At 38.7% G+C, this 20,653-nt stretch overlaps 1 pseudogene; it reads right to left on the bottom strand.

Moving 5' to 3' along the window:
- Window positions 1–12,455: 12,455 nt before the first annotated feature.
- LOC133865419 (pentatricopeptide repeat-containing protein At5g16860-like) lies at window positions 12,456–15,043 on the bottom strand (annotated as a pseudogene).
- Between the last annotated feature and the right edge of the window lie 5,610 nt (window positions 15,044–20,653).

Below are 20,653 nucleotides of genomic sequence, written 5' to 3'. Positions count from 1 at the left end.
TTTTCACCCCTAATCAGCCCCACATTGCAACATTTAGTCAAATTCTGTTGATAATGATCCACGGTATGGATCAATTGTCCTACTACTAGCACTAAAAATGTTGACTCTGAAGCTATTGTGGTAATAGGAATATCCAATATGTCACGTGCCATCTTAGAATAATGTGATAATTGAGGGTATTCATTTTCCATTGCTTTGAAATTCACATCTGAACTATCTTCACATATATAAATACATTCATCCACTTATACATCCGGCCATATCAGATTTCACAAGTCGAATGATACTAAAACTTCTTACAAAAGATTGAAAAAATGACCTACCAAAACCCTCCTCCGATCCCAACAACACAGGCAGAACTATCACCATAAGAAGTTTCATGGACATTTTTTGTTCACTTTGTCTTCCATGCAACAGCTGAATTATGATTCTTAACATGCTCAGTGGACATTTCTTTTAGGGCTTATACACTTCTTTATGTGTTCTATGGTTTACTTTCTCATTACTCATAGTGATAGGCACTCGAGGTTGGATTATGGCGTGAGATGAAATTTGAGTAGCTCATTTTGTGTAGGAGAAACCACAGTTATCAAGTTAAGGTAAGATCGAGAACACCACAATACTCCACATAAGGTAGGAGAATACCACAATTTGGTCACCAATTTTTCTCTGATCTCTCGTTAACAACCAAATGGTTTTTAAATAGAAATACAAGTAGACTTTTGACCAAGACTTTTGCCATCTACCAGCAACCACGCGTATACCTTGTCCCAAAGCGCTCTCTGTCTCTGTCTCTCTCTCTCTCTCTTGCTTGTCGTTAAGGTTTCCAACAACTCGACGACTTAACTGACCCTAGTCACCCTACAACCAATTAAGATTTCAAAGTAAATAAGGGGTTAGAAAAATTATAAAGATGACATGGACATGTTTGAATACTATTTTTTTAAGAGCACTTTTTTTTTCTTTTTAAATTAAAATTAAAAGCTGGTGCAAAACTGAACTATTTATATATATGTTTTAAAAAATATTTTCAAATCTCTATAAAAAAAATATTTTCAATTAATTATTTTTGAGAACATTTTTAATAGAATATTAAAAAATATTACTTCTTGGAACTGTTTTATATTTTCACTTTATAATTGAAAATATCCTGGTTTTGGTTTTGATTTTGATTTTGATTTTATGGTAGAACGTCACAAGGCACACTTTGTGTACCAATCCTTGTAGGATAAACTTCGAATATGTATAACGCACCTCATCACACGAATCGCTTAAATCTAACTTTCCTTAATGACACAACTCTAAAAAATTATTTTCCCTCAAAGGGATTCACTACAAATTATTTTATGAAGATAGCATGAAATAAACTCTAATGTTGTAATCTTGAAGACCATCAGATATCAAAAGAAGATTTATACAAACTCGCATTTTATGGATGCCGTAAGAATAAAAATTATTTTATGGATGTTTCATGGTGTTTTGGGGATCTAACCACTTTTGTTGAGGAAATTACTTTTACTTCTCTAGATTTATGGTACAACTTTTAATTCTCTTAACATTTTCTTAGTTTAGGTAACAATAAAAGAATATAATTCAATGGATATTTTTAGAAGGGGAAACTTCATATAAGGGTATCAAACTATCGCCCTTTTTCAATTAAGGGTACCGATGTAGCAAAACGTTCAATTGAGTGTATGAATTTATCAAAACTGTGCAATGTAGGGTATTTCGTCAGCCTCCGTTCTAAATCGATGACAGAAGTGAAGTCACGTGACTTCCACGTGATTCTTTTAACGTGATCAAACCGTTTTGCCCCTCTCACCCACATGCATCTAAACACAACCGGTTTAACGTGATCAACCTGTTTTAATGTGACCAACCCTTGATTCCACACACACAGTTGATCCCCGACGGCGAGGTCCACATCCTTGATCGAAGAGCCAAAATTGAAAGCTAGTTGAAGCTCATCACCCACGTGCTTTGCGTCTTGTGAATCTTCCCATGCTATGCCCGGTGGCCAGGCAGGACTACTCGGAGGAGCCTAGAAACGAGAGCAAGCACGTGCATATTATGCCTGGTCCCCATCTGAGCTTCCCATGTTGCGTGAAAATGGTGAATACAAGAGGACGAGAAGTGGCAGTGTAGCAACGTCAAAATTCCGAGCATGTTCGCCGAAAACTCGAAGGAAAGCTCACCAGAGAAGAGGTTGTCGTTGACCTCGATCTGTTCCACCAACGTGAAGTTGAAAATCCCCACCGGAATCGTCCCGTTGAGCTGGTTCTTCATAGTTCGGATCTTTGTAAGAGACTTGCACTCGCCAAGCTCTTCAGGGATTGGTCCGTTGAGATGCACCATGAAGCTTGGAGCCATAATGGAAAAGACAACGGTTTGGGAAACGTGGTATTTGAACTAAACAGCAGAGCAAGCCTCAATGTTAAGGTTGTTCAGCTCAAAATAGAGTTAAGGTTCTTAAATATCACCATCAGTATTCCATGAAGGTTCCAAGCAGTGAATGGGGAATACTACTAAATTTTTCGGATAAATGCAAGTTCTAAATCAAACATAAGGATCATTCATGTTAATTTTCCAGCTTCAGTGAATATTTAGTTTCTTTATCCCAATTACTCCCATCAGTTCTGAAGACTACCATTATCATGCACCGATCTTACGCGCGAGTTGCAGGGCTTCAAGCTGCTTTGACATATCGGGTGCAGGATATGCTTCTATCCCCTTACTGAATTCGCTGTCATTTTCTGTATCGGGTGCATGATATGCTTCAACGGAAGATTTCGTATGCTAGCTCCAACGAGTAGTAGAGGAAAGCTCGGCCTTAGTGCGTCCAACCTGTATCGGAAGAAACAAAAGGAAATGAAGCTGTACACGCCCATCAAGCAGTTAACAAAAAGAGAAGAAAAAAAAAACTAAAAGGAAAGGAAAAAGAACTAAGCAAATAATCCTCTGTTTTGGAACATAAAAATAGAGTTGGAACAAAAAATCCTATGTTTTCTCCTAGCCTAGTATTGATTTCTTTCACTCCACCAAGCAACAAAGGAAGGAGGAGAATTGTCTTTGTTCAACTCTATTTTTATGTTCCAAAACAAAGGATTTTTTTTTTCTTCTCTTTTTGTTAACTGCTTCATGCACCCTTCGTCACCACCTACAAGGGCTTTGAAAGGGGAGACCGGAGATGGGAAGATTGTAAAAATCACCAATGCCAGTTTTACCCGAATCTGGGAAGGATTTGTTAGGATCAAGTTTTCCTTTAACGTCTGCAACAACCAAGCTCTAGACTTGCCGCAAAGAAACAAGAATCTGAGCCGGACTTGACGCTCTGCATGGACACCACCTTCATGCACACAGATTGTCCACGCCAGTAGCAACAAGTAGGAGTCCATGCCTATTAAAAAATTAACGTTAAATGCACTAACAATGAAACTATTGTTGGTGTTTCTCCATGCGTTGTCATCCTCCACATGGTCTCTGGGAAGCTCTTTCCATGCGGTGAATGAGCGTGGCTTCCGTCGGGCCCAGTGCTCGATCGGAATTCTCTTCGACCAGTGAGGTGTCCTTCTTTGGCAGACGCGATGACCGCGAAGCGCTTGCATATGGGATGAGGATGCATGGCAGAGCACCCAAGGATAATGCTCACCGTCGTGAAATTTGTGACTTATGGTAATTCACTGAGATTTGGTGTCCTTTGGTTCATCTAGCTCCCAACAAGGCCAAGAAAATAGCAGACAAAACGGACAACGCCAGCGAAGGAGTGAGGGGCATAATCGAAAGTTTCACTTAAAAAATCACCTGAAACGCACGTGTTTTGGGTTCTGTCATCGATTTAGAACGGAGGGCGACGAAATACCCTACATTGAACGGTTTTGATAAATTCATACACTTAATCAAACGTTTTGCAACATTGGTATCCTTAATTGAAAAAACACTATAGTTTGATACCCTTTTGTGAAATTTCCCCTTTTTAGAAATTTTTCTTACATTTATAAAAGTGAACAAGATTTAGAGAAGTTGCTGCTAGTACTCTAATTGGAAGGCTTTCTGGCTTTTTAATATCAACAACATTTACAGTAATTCATCAACTTAAGGTCTTGTTTAGTAACAATTTGGAAAACATTTTCCAATATATATATATATATATATATATATATATATATATATATATATATATTCATTAAATTTTTAACAAACAATTCAAAACATAAATAATTTTCAAATATGTATCCTATATATATATATATATATATATATATATATATATATATATATATATATATAAAATAATAATAAAATAAAAAAATAAAAAAAACACCCTTCCAGAATAGATATGGATCAACTAAAAAAAATGAAAAGGAAGATTAGAGGAGCTTGGCCAAAAACTAATATAAGTAGATTATGTCCCAAAAACAGAACATGTGCTTCGTAAATGTGAAAAGGCAGGTGATTAATAATCGTTTATTAACTATTAATTAACAGTCTAACTGCTTTGGTAAGTGATTGGAAAAAATAGTTAACTGCCTAGGGTGGGGCGGTTAGCGGTTTACGGGTAGGTGGAGGAAGTTAGCAACTGCTAACCACATACCTATATATATATACACACGCACACACAAAACACATCATTTCATATGAAGTTTTAAATGACACCATACATTCAGCAAAAAAAGAAAAAGCAAAAAAAAATCTAAAATAAACCCCAAAAGATGTCCAATGATGACCCAACACTCAAAAATAGGCTCAAAATGCTCAAATTTAAAAGCGGTTATACGGTGCGGTTATAAATTTTAATAACGGTTAACGGCCTAAGGCGTGGCAGTTATAAAAATAGAATAATCACCTAAGACAGTTACAGTTAGTGGTTAAAAACAATAACCGCTATTCGTAACTATCTTTTCACCCCTATATTCACCATGGTTCATGTGATTTAATTCTTATTGTCTCGCTTGAAGTGGTATATAATAAATAACATCCTCTGCCTTGTGAATTTGGCATATTGGCTTTGACAAATCCTTGTCATTTGGAGATAATATTGTTGATATTCATAAACTTTTTTTTTTGAATGTGGAGGCCAACAAATAATTTTAGCTGTTGTTTTCTTGAAAGCTTTGGAAGCATAGAATGTTAAGACAATGATTAAATATTTAAAGTCACCATAAAAAGCTTTTGGGTCTAATGTATGTGTCAAGTATGCATGCATTGATTAATATGCTTATGACAAGATATAAATTTTGGCTCATAAGGGACTAGTTTGGCAAGCAAGTGTTTACACAATTACTTACCAAACATCTCCAAGATGTGTGAGAAAATACCAGAGAAGAATGTAGTTACTTGGAATTCGATGATAATTTAATTCATGCAATTGGGGTACCCAAGAAAGGCAATAGATTTGTAATTAAATATGATTTTGAGTGGGTAAGTGCCATATTGGTTTACTTTAAGCGGAGTTTTGTCAGCTTGTGAGTAGCTAGAATTGCCCTATATATGGATAGCAAATGTATTCTTTTAGGTTGCTCGGGTGGGATTGGGTTTGAATGCTTGTGATGGTTATTGTTTGGTGGACATGTATGTAAAGTATCAAGCAAATGGATATTTGGATGATTAATACCTGTCTAACATCTTGAACCTACAGCAAAACATAAGAGGACTTTTCTTAGCTGCTTCTTTTCTTTGTCTTGTAGTCCTATTTTTCCTGGCTATTTCTAGTGGATCATGAAGTGGTCACATTTCTCTGGATGCTATGAAAATTTCACATGATACTAAAGAGTCCAGCTTGAAAATAAAATATGACTCCTAAAGTTTGTGTAATCACAACTAAACATGCAACCAAAATATAAAATGCGAAAACGTAAAGAACACAGATATTTTGGTTACGAAGTGAAAATTTTTTGTATTAAAGAGAAAAATCACTCTGGGACAGCCAAACCCAGGAAATTCACTAACAAAATAAATAGCTAGTTACAAAGCAGTCGTATTCACATAACCCAATGCAGTAGTCGTACCTTTAACTCTGACACGTACCTATACGTGAACGCCTTTCAACCAGACCTCATGTCTGAAGAGTTCTTTAATGGATTCTTTTAGCTTAGAGCTCCTCTCTAAGTTAGACTTCAAACGATTGATTATAACACAACAAATATAAAACTCTAAGAGAGTTAGTATATCTAACAATTTCTGCCTAAACACGCTATTTTAGAACAATGAGAATTCTACTATGGAATTCTTCTTTTAAATTACATAACCTATGAGCATCTTTAAATAGGCTTCTGAAATCCTAATTCTACTCAAACTTGAATTTGCATAGGCGGCATCAGGACATGGCTTCTAGGCGTCCAAGCTTGCAACTAAAACTTCATAAAACTCTGAAGCGCGTCCAGACCTGGAAACCCTAGCGTCCGGACGGTTGCATAAAGTAGCGTTTGGACTCCTTGCTGATGGGAACTTATTGACTTCAGCGTTCGCTAGGCCCGTCCAGACGGCTTCCGAACCTTGAGCTACTGACTTCATTGTCTGCTGCAATGTTCGGACCTTCATAGGACTCTAAGTCTCTAAGTTGAGCGTCCGGAATCTAGCAACTGGGCGTCCGAATGGTATCTATGGAAAACCAACTTTCTGAGCTATAAAATCTCCAGAAATAATTCTTTCACAAAGACCTTTCATTCTTAGTGATATTTTGTGTAGATACTTGTTCTTAGGAGTGGGCATAACTCGCCTGAACCCGCATACCAGCCCCGCCCCGAAATTTGTGGATATCTCATGTTATAAAGTTCACACAAGCTATTTTACTTCAAAACCGAGCACCACGGGGCGGTTTGCGAAAATTAATCTGATTTTCCCTACCCGCAAACCCGCCACGGCCCGAGGTTAGCGTTGATATAAATGCTTATTTTTCTCAAACCCTAACCTTTTGCATTGTTTCTCCAAGACTCCAAACAGGGCACCCCTCCCGTAGAAGGTGCTTCACTTTCCAATTCCAACCTTCCAGCTTGGTGTCATACACTCGTACAGTCTTTTCCAATTCCAACCCTTTGGCTTCCAGTTCTAGAAACTCCTTATACGGTTGAAATGGGTTCTTCACACCTCTCTCTCTCTCTCTCTCTCTCTCTCTCTCTCTCTCTCTCTCTCTCTTCGTTTGTTACTAGTACAACCGACTTAAGTTTATATTATGCAATAATTGTTAACTGGTATTCGATCTTTCTTGTAAGTTTGTAACATGCTTGGTATTTTGTTCTTTGGTTTTAAGATCCATTAAAAGGTACAAAGAAACAAAAGTATAGTAGTTTGTTCTTCAGTTTAAATGAAATGTTCAAGATTTTAAGTAGATACTTGCAACGCCCCGCCCACACAGAAATAGCCAAAAGGCTGAAACCCGACCCCTCCAACCCATGCCCACCCCTACTTGTTATGATCAGTCCTTTCCATATTGAAAAATATATTCTGCAAATAATCTTCTGGAAGCTCTTTAGAAATTATGGTGTCTCTATTAAGGAAATCCTTGTTATGAAAAATCCCTGATATGGAAGCGTTTTTGTCAAAACAGAATTACAATCAATTAGGAACAATTAATTATGCAGAATATTTTTCACATCACAAATCTTTCATTTCTTGATTAATATTCTGCAATATTTTCACCACTCAGCTCTTTCATTTTCTTAAAGAATATTCAGTAATATTCTTTCTTTCTTGGCTTTTTCCTTTTTCTTGAGGAATACTCTGCAATATTCTTTCTTATTTGGCTCTTTCCTTTCTTGAATAAAACAAATAAGTTTTGACACCGAATTTGCCAATATTAAATACCCAACACAACTAAAGTTTTTGTCATTTCTGATATATTTCTCTAGATAGTATGAAAATTCCCCACAATACATTTCTCTAGATGGATAGGCCACCTTAACCAAATTATAATTTGAGGACAAGCCTTTTTGAAGTGGAAGAGACCATTGTAGGACAAATGGGGCGTGTAGAACCCTCTGCTAGAAGTTAGCTTGAACTCTGCTAAAAGTTTGTTAAAAGTTGGCTCGAGCCAAGTAAGGACAAAATGGTTTGCTAAAAGTCCGATAGAAGTTGGCTCTAGCTAAATCAAGACAGAATGATTCGCTAGAAGTCCGTTTGAGCGGATCCATCTGATGCAAAATAATTTGAGCGATCTTTTAATTTTGGCAACAAATCAATTCCATCCATTTCGAGTTCTTTCTCAATTTGGTTCACTTTGTGATCTTAATTTTTATCTTTATGCGATTTGGTTCAGATTAGGTTAGAGCTAATTTCTTGCCTTTTTAAGCTTGTAGCATTGTTATAAGGGGATCATGCTTGTAGTGAGAAGGCAGGTTTTTTTTTTTTGGTTTTAGTTCAACAACAATTTAGCTTTTATTATAAATGCTTGTGTTGATTTGTGAATTAAATAACACAGCTTTTCAATCACTTTTATTGCTTTTGCATCAGTTTACACTTTAAACTAATTGAAAATCTCCCTCCAAAACTACCCAAAATAAAGAGCGGCGAAAATTTAGATTACAAAATATTTGAGCTCAAATTATGAATTTATTCCATATATTCCATTAAAAGAGGACACCTTTCTCTCTCAGGATTTTTTTTTTTTTTTTTTTTTTTTCCAATTGTTGTTGATCGAACTCAATACCTAGTTTCCTTTTGTAGCTTCTTTTTATTAAACTAAATAGATATCCTAGGGTACAAGGTCAATAAATAAGATGAAACATTATATATATTGATTAAATAAAACAAAAAATAAAATAGATGAATAGAGTAAGATCGAGATTTAATAGTCTGCCTTTTTCTTTATTATCATGTATCCTGTGGCTGCATGCTTCTTTTCTTTGGCTTATAGTCCTCTTTTTCTTTGCTAATCTAGTGGGCTCCTAAACTGAGATTTCTCTGGATGTTACGAAAAATCCACACGCTTTTTGTCTTTGAAATGTCAACAAGGGTTACACAACTCTTCAGCAATTTATCAGTTGTAATATTGAATGGTGTACGTGAGAAGTCTCACTTGTTAATTGATTGAAGAAAATGTTGTCGAGGACAACCACCAATAATGATGGTTGAGATAATGTTAGCCAAAATGGGAAAATCCAATCCTCAAAGGTTAGGTGATGAGTGCCAAATATTGTGTATTTGGACCCCTTGATTTGCACTAGTTAGACCTTTAGCCTTGTTATTTTTCTAATGTTTTGGTTAGTTTTTGTGTTTTCTGTTTCTGTAGGACAATAAGAGAGGAATGACAAATTTCATAAGGAAATAGCTGGAAATTCGGAGATCCTAAAAAGTCGATCGATCGAACTTAAAATTCGATCGATCAAATATTTGCCCGAAGTCGATCGATCGAAATAAAAGTCGATCGATCGAATTTTCTCAGAAACTGCTTTTGCAGAGCGCGCCAGAACGCCCAATCAGAAACCAAAAAGCAGTCCTCCCTCTGATTTCCGCTGCAGAACACGCTGGTTTCGTGTTTGGGGTTGTCTCTAGCTGCAGAAGAACCCTAGAGGAGGGTAGATGAGTCATTTCTTGCCATGGCTTTCTTCTATAAAAGCCATAGCCATCCCCTTGTTGAGAGAGTGGTGGAGAGAGTAGGATAGAGCAGAAACTCTGTAGTTAGTTTTAATTTCGTGCTTATTGTAGTGTAATTCAGTAGTTTATTTTCAGAATACTTTCTCTTTGTAGAGTTTTTCTTTCATTTCCATGGTTGTTCATCATTTTATTGTGGTGTTCTTAGTCATGGAAGGCTAGTAACCTCAACTAGGGTTGAGGATGAAACCTTTCCATTGATGACACTCACAACCTTGCTGTACCACTTGCACATTTAATGATATATCATTTTAGTTGTTCAAGTTCCATTCATTTAATGCTTCATCTTTTGCAATGAATGTGGTTAGTGGTGGTTAGAGGACATTTTATGTGTTTCAACCGACCAATACATTGTTTTATCGGTTCGAATGATGATATCCATTGTGATTGAATGATACATTGAATGTTTTGATTTCAATCGGTACTCTTTGTGATTTGTCAATGTGTTGGATTCATTTAATGGTCCTTGGGTTTATGGTTAAGAAACTTGAATAACACCCTAAGCTTAATATTCTTTGGGTGTTCAAGTGGAAACCAAGAGTGTGAGTTGTAGGATTTGGTTTGGTGGATTCCTTAACCTTAGTTCATTTTATTTTACATATTTCATTACATCTCTTTCATTTAGTCTTTTGTTCTTGAATCAAGTCTCAAACCTTTGGAACTAGGTTAAAATGAGGTTGATTAAGCAAGATACCAATATTTGACCATTTCCCTGTGGGATCGACCTCGCACTTGCATAACACTATATTGCAAAACGATTCGTGCACTTGCGAGTACTATTTAAAACACACATCATTAGGAAACTCATAGGGATTGAATAAGCAGGCATCACACTTATTGTCCACAAGCGTTTTTGTTTTCTTTTTCTTGGGGTTGGGTGATGTTAGAACAGTTTTTAGTCTGGTGACGTGTAGATCTTTGATTCGTCGTGTTCTTCGTAATCTGCAAAGAAGAACAAACAATGCGTCAGAGGGGGGGGTCTCCCGACGTCCCCTCTCCGATGCCTAAGTTAGTGGGTCATTTTGGAGAGCATTGAGAGTCGAGAGTTTAATATATTTTCTGTATATCATCAGAGTGTATTTTGTACCTAGGGTAGCAGCCTATTTATAGACACATAGTTATCAACCGTATTGTTCCACCTTCATGTCATGGCTGAGTGGGACCCTTGGTGAGATGAGATAGAGGTTGAGTGGGAGAGTGGGACACTTACTCTTCATAGGATATTTGAATCATGTATCTTATCCTATGTGTTGCAAATATAGCCTTCAAGTGTTATATAGGATTTTGTTAAATTCTAGTGACTGAGAGCGTCAAGTTGGGCCAGCAAGATCAACTGGGCCCTGGTTCGGGTATAGGCCCATTTGCCTAGGGGATGATAATTTCCCCAACAGATACCCCCCGATTCCCATTGGCTGATTTGTCCAACTAGTCGGGCATTGGGAATCTTCTACGGATGGGACTATTTTTGTCGGTTGATAATGAGGATTTAATGTTGATGGTCAAACGCTTGTGGAGACCATGGTTGTCGAAGTGTCTAGCAAGCGGCATAGCTTTTACCCCCTTGTGCTTGTAACTTTAGTACTTGAAATCTCAATGGAGACTAAGTGTAGAAGATTTCACTTTGCATGTGGTAGTAATTTTGAATGCTTGAAGCTGTTCGCAGATGGAGCCTTTCTCTGGCCGTTGACAAATTGGAAGATCTCCTAGCTGCGTCAATACATCAATCTTTTTTATTTGACAATCTTCTATTCGGGATACTCAAGCTATCTCGGCCTCGGGGGAAATTTCCTGTTTTTGCCTCAGAATTTTGCTCAGATTTGGAAAAAATTTCGTCTCAGAAACTTTTTTTCTCGGAGGCATTTTTCAGACTTGGAAAATTTTTCGTCTCGGAAACTTTTTTAGTCTCGGGAAATTTTTTGTCTCGGAAAAATTTGTCTCAGAGACTTTTTTAGTCTCAGAAATTTTTTTGTCTCAAAGACTTTTTCTAACTTGGAAAACTTTTCGTCTCGAAAACTTTTTTAGTCTCGGAAATTTTATTTGTCTCGGAGACTTATTTCATACTTGGAAAATTTTTTGTCTTGGAAAATTTTTCGTCTCAGAAACTTTTTTCTCAGGAAATTTTTTGTCATGGGAACTTTTTCATACTTGGAAAAATTTTCGTCTCAAAAACTTTTTAGTCTCGGAAATTTTTTTGTCTCGAAGACTTATTTCAAACTTGGAAAATTTTTTGTCTCGGAGACTTTTTTAGACTTGGCAAAATTTTCGTCTCGGAAACTTTTTTAGTTTCGGAAAATTTTTTGTCTTGGAGACTTTTCTAGTCTCGGAAAATTTGTTGTCTCAGTGACTTTTTCAGACTTGGAAAACTTTTCGTCTCGAAAACTTTTTTAGTCTCGGAAAATTTTGTCTCGAAGACTTATTTCAAACTTAGAAATTTTTTTGTCTCGGAGACTTTTTTTTACTTCGAAAAATTTTCATCTCAGAAACTTTTTTAGTTTCGAAAATTTTTGTCTTGGAGACTTTTTTTGTCTCGTAGGCTTTTTTCAGACTTGGAAAACTTTTCGTCTCAAAAACTTTTTTAGTCCCAAAATTTTTTTCGTCTCAGAGTCTTTTTTAGTCTCGGAAAATTTTTTGTCTCGGAGACTCATGTCAAACTTGGAAATTTTTTGTCTCGAAGACTTTTTTAATCTAGGATTTTTTTTTTTTTTGTCTAGGAGACCCTTTTTTTTTTTTTTTTTTCAAACTATATGGTTAATGATTAAAAAAATGTTGAAATATCATTACACATAAGGATTGTTGTACACCTAAGAGCCCTCTAATCTCAATACCACTTTCCATTGCCATAGAATAAATAAAAAATGATAATTCAGTTATCACCAATAGCCTCTGCAGGAGCAGGATCTTTTCCTGAAATGATGGAAGCGGCTTGAGTCTCTCAAGATAATTTCATGGTCAAAGATCTTGGATATGTAGGCAATTGCAGTGTGGCAATCACCACATACGCACAAGTTCTTGGTGATTTGGATAGGTGCCCCTGCAGGTGATGTAAGGATGCCATATGCAAGCACCAACTTCTCACTATGTTCAAAAAGAATGACACCCTTCTCCTCATCGTCCACATCATGAAGAGCAAAGCTCGTCTCAGGAACATTCCCCATAGCTTTGATACGTTGAATTACATCTGCAAGGATCTCATATATCTGTTGAGACTGAGGATAAGACCTGTCCCCCACAAAGAAGGTTGCAATGCCTTTCTTTCCTTGGACCCAACTACAACCAGGCCTCTTCTTGATCCCTATGTGTTTCATCAAAGATCTTATTCTGGCCACATCTTTCCAATGCCTGGCATTGGCATATATGTTTGAAAGCAAATTATATGTCCCATCATTCTCCAACTCCAATTCTGACAATCAATTTGCAGCATATTCTGCAAGTTTAACATTTTGATGGATCCTGCAAGCACTAAGCAACGCCACCCACACAATCGGGGTAGGCTCCAATGGCATGCCTTCGACAAGTTTCAGGGCCTCGTCCAGGCGACCGGCATGACCCAAAAGGTCAACCATGCAAGCATAGTGTTCCACTCCATGAACAACCCCAAATTCCTCGGTCATGCCATTGAAGTAGTTCATTCCCCACTCGACCATTCCGGTATGGCTGCAAGCATAAAGAACTACAACCAAGGTCACGCCATCAGGCTCCCACCCTACTCTCCTCATCTCATAAAAAATCTGGAGAGCTTCTTCTCCATGACCATGCATGCCATAACCTGTCAATAAAGATGTCCAAGAAACGGCATTCCTCTGCTTCATGTTATCAAACACAACTCGAGCAGCATCAATGTCTCCAGATTTGGAATACATATCTACGAGGCAATTAGCTACAAACACCATCATAGACTCATACTAATTGCGTAACACGTAAGCATGAATTTGTTTACCAAACCTCAGGGCACCCAAGCGAGAACAAGCGACCAGAGCACAAGCTATCGTAGAAGCATTTGGCATTAACAAATTCTCTTGTCCAAGCATCTTGGAGAAAAGCTCCAGTGCATCATTGGCTTCTCCATGCTGGGCATACCCACCAATCATGACAATCCAAGTTACCACATCCCTACCCTCTGGTGCTATTGAATCAAACATCATTCGTGCTACTTCGATACTTTTGCACTTAGCATACATGTCAATTAGACCATTAATTACCATTAGATCTTCCATGGGATGACTTCCCTTTCGATTGAGAATACATTTTGTGGCATAACAATGAATCTCTTTTCTATGAAGCAATGCTCCCACAGAAGCACAACATGAAAGAAGAGACACCAGAGTAACAACATTCGGGTCTGACCCACAGACTCGCATTTGCCGAAACACATCCAATGACTCATAACCATGCCCCCTCTGAGCATACCCGGCAATCACCGCACTCCAAGTCATGACTTCCAACTGAATCTTCTCCTCCCGCGTCTTCTAAAACAGAGCAAGAACATCCTCAAATCTACCAATCTTAGAGTATCCAGTTACCATAGCATTCCAAGAAACCACATCCTTCACCATCATCCGGTCAAAAACCTTGTTTGCTTCATCCATCATCCCACATTTGGCATTCATGTCCACTAGAGCATTACCCACAAACACATCCTCAGCCAACCCACTCCTAAACGCAAACCCGTGAACCTCCTTACCCTGCAACCATGCACCTACCGAAGCACAAGCTGGAAGAATATTCACAATGCTGACAGCATCAGGGCAGATTCCACGATCATCAGTCATATTATCGAACATTTTGAGTGCATTCCTAGCATCACCACCTTGTACATAAGCAGCCACAATCGAATTCCATGAAACCACATCACCTATCCCTCTCTCGCACAAATCATCAAACACCCAGCGCGCCTCATCCAACGCACCACACCTTCCATACATTGCCACCACAACGTTACAAACAAATACATTGGACTTAAACCCATTTGCGCACACCACGACATGGATCGAAGCCCCTCGACGAAACGATGGAAGCTCGCCACAAGCTTTGAGCACAAAAGGGAAGGTGTAGTGGTCAAGCTTCCACCCAAGTCTCTGCATTCTTCTGTACAAACCAAGCACCTCCTCAAGAAACCTACGACGCACGGCCCCCATTGTATCAGCACGTTCCACCAGAACACGGTGAAATGCAACGGAGCAAGGTGCTCGAGCAACGAAACGGCCTGCCCGGGAGCGTCGCAGGCTATGTAGGTGTGGATGAGGTCTGTGGCCATGTCTGTGACTGTGAGGCCCTGGACCAAGATCTGTTGATGGAGGAGCTTGGCTTGGACTGAGGTCTTGCATTGTTTGAATAGCGTGTCTGTGATGAGAGGAACTGTGGGCGTAGCACTGGTAGTAGAGAATAGCAAAACGGTTGTGAAGGGATTGAATACAAGCGGTGCCCTTGGTTTTATATGAAGGAAGAAAGAGAGGAGCATGCTAGTGGAGCGACGACGGGAAATTTGAGATGGCGGGGTGGCATGTTGTAGAGAAATCACAGAACATTTCTTGTCAATTTGTAACAAGTGAGTTTCTTGTTACGGAATTTGGATTAAGGGCGAAGAAGAAAATGGAATTGAATAAGGAACACTTTACTGAAAAATTAAGAAAACATAGAAATAGGCATTCGAGGTGCCTGACCTCCATGAACATTCGAGGTGTTCTTCCTCCTTACAGTCTAAGACTGAATTACAAGATGAATGCCCTCTCTCTCACCCTTCTCCCCATTTATACAAGATTCTCTCAATACCGTCCCTCCCACAATAGCCTCGCATCCTAACAGAATTTGGAAACCAAAACCAACTAACAGAATACTATTTACACCCCATACCCTCCATGCCATCACTGCATGAGCTGGCGCTGGACTACTTGTGATATTACCTTCCCCTTTTAAGCACCTTGCCCTCAAGGTGCTGATTGAATGAAAGAAATGTAACTCAGTCTAAACGTTAACAATTGGCGTTAACTTTTCTGTCTTTTAAGTTTGATAATGTGACACCTTTTTGGCCTTAGATCTCTTTAAAGAGATCCTAATCATGAACTGGCTTCTCCAGTTCATTAGAACTTGAGAGGATCCGGATCCCGAGAGAATGGTTCTTTACATTGGTGCAAACCAGTTGGCAACCAATAATCCAATGGTGCATGGGGCTTGGAAGAAGGGGTGTGTTTTGTTTGATAGGGTGTGTCTTTTTAAGGGGGAGGTAACAATACCAGTTTTATACAAACAGTGCTGGGTGAATTCATCAAGATTTGTGCAACAGCAAGGGATGAGAACTTCCATCTTTGCAACATTAAAAGGGCAGGTAGTAGATTTATATGTACGGTGCTGTTTTGAGCTGGACAAAGACACCTTCATAGATGGATGGGTCAACCAAAGCAAGCAAGCTGGTTGGATTGAGGGGAAATTCTCCATGCGAGAAGAAATCGTAGAAACCCAGAAGAAGTACCCGGACAACTCCACTGAAGGAATTGCAATCCGTCTTCTCAAAGCATTTTGTAAGATGGGTTCGTGGGAGGGTACTGCTCTGTGTATGGCTCATAACAACAGAATATTTGACGCAGTTAAATTGTTTGATGAAATGCGAAGCAAAGGAATTAACCCGGATGTGACTAGTTATAATGCTTTGATTAAAAGGTTTTGTAATGCTGGGAAATTGGAGGAAGCGGTATGGTGGTATCAGAACATGATTGCAGCCTCGGGAACTAGCTGTAGAAGAACCTGGAAACTGCCGTGGAGTTCAGTCAGTTGTTACGTGGCAGCTGAGGAATTATTGCACCTTACAACAACTTTTCCACATGGGTTTAGTTGGACACTCTTGCTATGTGTCAAAGAAGAGGGTGAGGCGGCTACTTTTGGAGGTAATCTTGCTGGAACTGGTATAACTGTTGTGACATCTTTGCCCTTCCTTTGAAACAACAATTCTGCCCTTTCTAGTAAAACAACCCAGCTGATCCTCAGTGCTGAATCCGGACTCAAGCTGGACCCATGATGCATTCCATTCCAGCCAAATGTGGCCACAAGATCTAGAATCCTCCACCCCTCTCTATGTTGTAGCATATGCCTATGCAGCTTGGCTACTAGGATGTTCCAAGCCCAAATTAGAGCCCCCTTTACGAGATCAAAATATAGCTCAGTGTGCTTGTCACGTGTAAAAACATTACGAGTTCAGAAAGAAAAAGAAAATCCCCCTCTCCTCTTTCATCCCTCCTCCCTTCCCCAAGTTCAGCTTCCGCCACCGACAGCCAACCTGACCCACCGAAAACACCACCTGAAGACGACAGCCAACTGAAGACGACTTATTCTTCTGTAGTACCTGAACGAGAAAACCCTTGGCTTATCCAACGATCCAAACAGCGACGGCCTTTTGTTCCAGTCTTCCAGAAGCTTCCTCTCCGTTGCCGGCTCCAACACCATCCTCTTCGATGCCAAAATCCGTTCGAATCTGAACGAGTACGACCGCTTCAACAAGAAATCACGGCCGTTCCTCATCTGCAATTGACGATTGTAATTCTTCGATGCACAGAGTGATCTCTGAAGCAATTAATAAACTTACCAAGGACTAGGGAGGGAGTTCTCATCTTTTTATTTTGTAAGCTGACAAAAAAAAAAATTACGGGTTCTTCATTTTTTTTTTTTTTTTTTTAACTTTCGTAGTTTTTGGGTCGTTCTAATTTTCTTCATTTCGGAATCATTGTCTTGATTTTGTTTATTTTCTCCTCTACTTGATGCAAGATTTTTCAATTTTTTTAAGCTGGCAATAATTTTTTATTTTTTACTTTCGTAGTTCATGGGTCGTTCTAATTTTCTTCATTTCAAAGTTTTCCTAATACATACTATACTGTCTACAAGAGGAAACAACTAAAGGAACTGTTTTCTAGTATGGCCTTAGTAACCGTTTGTGGAAGGAAATTATGAAGGGGTTGTGTGTTTGTGAGCTCTGGGTCTATTGAGTTGCTGGTGCTGTTCTAATGCTGATGTTGAGTTGTTTCTTTAGCTCTGGTTGGTTGGATGTAGTTTTTTGAGAAGGTTAGGGTTGTTTACTGTTGGTATTTGGGTTGTCTTTGGATCCAGTTTGCTGCTGGAATGTGGAGCTTTTTTGGTCTTGCCTGATTGCCCTTTTTGCTGGTATTTTGGTAGTCCTCTGCTGCTGCTTCTTCCCGGTTTGATGTAGTCAATTTTTCTCACTTTTTTCTGGTTTGGTGTAGGTTAGATGTCTACTGTTGTTGTGTTGCTTTGAGATTTGTATAGTTAGCAAGAGGTAGTTTTGTGACTTCTCTGTCAATTTTTTTTTTTCAACAGGACGAGGAAAATGATGTGAGAGAACTAAATGTCGAGTAATGATAAATACTACCTAATTGTCCTCCCAAATTGATAAATTCAATTGTGATTTATTTTTTATCTAATTATAATTTTAAAAGTCACATCAATTTTGGAGGACAAAGGGGGACTTGGCAAAAACAAAATTCAATATGCTCCGGAAGAGGGGGGTATTGTAGTTTAGCAGTCATTTTGTCTTACCCTATTGGCATTGCCAGCATGGACAATTGCAAGAAGACGTGTGCTGGTCACCATTTCAAGTAGAAAACTATGATTCGCGAAAAATGAAGATCAGATATTTGAACTTCAGTGTCACAGATAAGGTAACAATTCTGCAGAAGCAAAAGTTCAAATTCCACGTTTGGTGATATGGGATATAGATGGCGCTTGTGTTTAAATTCGAAGCGTATTTTATCCCTAATTAGGTGCGAAACGTGAATAAAGATTACATTTGTTAATTTTGAATTGTAATAGATTCGTTTTGTAATTGTTCATAAATACAAAATACAAACTATGGTCTTGATACTTCGCATAAAGTTATTTTGCAATACTGTCAATTCTTGTGCATCATAATAAAAGTTCAATTGCTCTAATTCCACTTCTTAATATTTCCTCTCCATAGAAAGAATTTGTAAAGACTTTGGTTTCAATGCACGCCAAAGTTAGTCTAGAAACTTGGTGGTTATGTGTTGATTTTTTTTTTTTTTTTTTTTTAATGATGGTGGATATTGTACCAGTTTGTAATGTTAAGATGGTTTATTCTTAAAAAAATTTTGTATATGGGTTTTTGAGATTAAGCAATAAGGAGGGATCTTGTGGGCCAAAGTTAATTTAAATTCTCTTAGTCTTTGTCAACGTTTGGCAGTTTAGCATTCTTAACAATGCAGAACAATCCAAAAAGAAACTAGGACTATCAACATGCAAATTGCTTAGCATTGGCATTCATCATTGCTCATTGCTTGTAATAATCTTGGACTTTCATTGGAATTCATTACAGTAAGAAACTTGGGACTACATTCATCAGTTTAAGAAACTCATCACTGTGTTTGAACTAATGTAACAATTTGAAGTCAAAACTGAAGTTACTTACAGTGAACATAACTGAATAAAGCTACTAGCCTACTAACACCTCAGGTGTAACCAAAACTTATATGCCAAAGAAGAAATGAACAAAGGTAGATACAAGTGAAAGAAGAAAATAATGCTATACAATTTTAGTTTCTATACTGTTTTTGGCTTCCAAGGACGTGCCGTCTTTTGATACTTTCCTTTGCATCATCATCCATACCAAGGCTGAAGAGCGCAACTGCTTGAAGATAGAAGGCATGGTGTTCCATCAACTTGTTACATCTATTAAATGAAATTAGAATATCATACAAACTTCAAATTGAAGCCAAAATAATGTCATTGTAATTCCCAAACCAATGATATGCACCAAGAATCTACAAGGATCAGGAAGATTAATAAAACCCATGTTTTGCTCATATGAGGCAACTGGTAGCTTATCAGTTAATGGACTCTTCAAATGAATATGTACAAAAAGTTAAATTTAGTCAAGTTAAAGTGGAATGAGTTTCCAGATCAAATTCACATGTTTGATTTCTTACATAGGTACGAAAACAGCAACCAAAAAAACCCGTTGATAATTGATCCTCTCAATGTATTAATGCACAATTTTGTAAGATAAGTGATTTTGTAGTCTTTAAAGATCTTCTAGCTCATGGGCCAACATAATCACACACGCACACACACGGATCTAGTAATACAATCATTTCAAACCAACAAATCCAAAAGCCAAGATTGATATGAGTTAGCGCGAGATAGATCATCAAGAACCTAGCACACAACACCAAACCAACCCCAACCCACAAATAATCATTTCAAATACACAAATCTAAAGCTTAAATGGCTTAAACTAAAAATCAAAAACAAAAAGGAAAGCCACGCAAACAAATACCTCAAGAGAATGACTGCATATATTACAAAACATTAAAACTTGGGAATCTTTTTTCCAGGAAAAATATATTAGATGCTACATTTTGATGTTGAAAACAACAATTTAGTCTAAGCACAGGGAAAATATGAAGTAACCCAAAAAGAAAAGAGAGCCCCTTATGTCAGGCCATAGCATAAAACAAGGGTTTTCTGCCATCCAATTACATTTTGACACGTCATCTCAGAAAAAAAAAAAAAAAAAAAAAAAAAAAAAAAAAAAACTCAAAAATTTCAATTGTTGTTGAAATATCGGATCTTTTGCCCCATTTCCCTCTCAAAGACATTCCGCCCCTGCCCAAGCAGACATTTCGCCACAGCCAGGCCGGACACCGCCGGCACCGCCCAGGCCAGACCACGCCGCCAACGCCCGTAATGGACTCGATGCCACCGACCGGGTCGGAACACCAGCCAGGCCAAAACCAACGGCACAGAACGTTGCTCCTCCGATGTGGGTCTGGATGCTGCCGGCACCACCCAGGCTGGAACACGCCGCCAACTCCCGAGTCGGAACACGCCACTAACGCTGCTCCTCCTACAGATTGACGTCCACCCGGCCGACGGAATGGTTGGCCCGAAGGCTACCCCCAAGTTCGGGCCAACCCCAGACCTCGGGGGTGGCCGTGCGGCCGCCCCATGGATCGGGGGTAGCGGCGCGGCCACCCCCCAGTGGTCGGGGATGGCCGCGCAGGGCCTGGGGTGGCCATCGGGCCAGCCCTAGATGGATCTAGGGTTGGCC

The sequence above is a fragment of the Alnus glutinosa genome, chromosome 4 (genome assembly GCF_958979055.1).
Source record: "Alnus glutinosa chromosome 4, dhAlnGlut1.1, whole genome shotgun sequence".
Lineage (NCBI taxonomy): Eukaryota > Viridiplantae > Streptophyta > Magnoliopsida > Fagales > Betulaceae > Alnus > Alnus glutinosa.
This window is presented reverse-complemented; position numbering and strand designations above follow the sequence as displayed.